A 1,157-nucleotide genomic window follows, 5' to 3' on the forward strand; every position below is an offset into this window, starting at 1 on the left:
GGGCGGGGCAGGGCGGTGGACCCCACATTAGGACTGAACTAAACCGCGGCGGTCGGGTAATGTGCGCTCTCTACACGTACTCCAAACGCATGCGGCACCCCGCCCCGCCGCGCCGCCGGGCTGAGAGTGCTGCGCTCGAACCACGTAACGCACTCCCGGGCCACACTCTCGCTGGGCGTGGCATGGCCATGGCCACGGCGCGGGGGATCTTCTGGAGGTCAGCCGACAAGCCGTATGCAGCACGCTGTGTGGATTTGATGATGTAAAGTTGAGATGTACACGTTGTGGTGGCGGTGCGCTGAAAAGTGTAGGCCAGGCTTTACGCTCGCCATCAACTAGCAAGGCGTCCTCTGCAGTTCTTTAAGGTACCCCTCAGCTTGCCCGCGTTCCGCACCCAGAAAAATCTTTTCTTGATTCTAGTATATCTGTATTCGGATTTGCACAAGTACAATTCTTCACTTTGACTAAGGCAAAAAATTCATTCAAAAAAGAAAAACATACTTGTGAATAATCTTGTGCTTAAACAATTTTCTTATTCGAAGAGGACTGATCTCACTCTAATGGTAGTATTTTTGCAATTTTTTCAAGAGAAAAGTTGCTCTTCTGCAAACTCGAGTACAAATATACTTTAATCAAGAAAGGATATTTCTGGGTCCGCAACGTGAACTCCATCCCGCGCTGCGCAGCGAGAACCGACTCGGGTGGCCCTTTTCCGCATCGGCGCGCGATTGTTTGCTGAACAATACGAGGGAAATCGCGCCGATTGAAATAAAATACAAAAGTCGCTGATTTATTGAGCCGCACACACACACCCTTGCTGACCTCCTATAGCAACCCTTCTTATCACAACTCCTGCCCCTCTCCCCCCCTCCTCCCTCCGCGACCCTAGCGTCAAATATTCATCCCCTGCTCCCCGGCTATCGGACACTATACTTGGTTCTTGTCCACATCTTGGGGAGCGCGGCCGCGACGCGACGCTCCGCCGCGCCCGACGATTCGAACACGTGGCCATATAGCGAACGACGGCATAAGGAACGACGGACGCGCGTTAAAAAAATATTCAAACAACATGTCCCGGACAGTCGAAGAGAGAGAGAGAGAGAGTGAGTGAGTGAGTGAGTGAAGTGTGACAATGTCGCACACTTGTAGGTGTGTGA

The sequence above is a fragment of the Frankliniella occidentalis genome, unplaced genomic scaffold, assembly GCF_000697945.3.
Source record: "Frankliniella occidentalis isolate FOCC.00 unplaced genomic scaffold, Focc_3.1 Scaffold56, whole genome shotgun sequence".
Classification (NCBI taxonomy): Eukaryota; Metazoa; Arthropoda; class Insecta; order Thysanoptera; family Thripidae; genus Frankliniella; species Frankliniella occidentalis.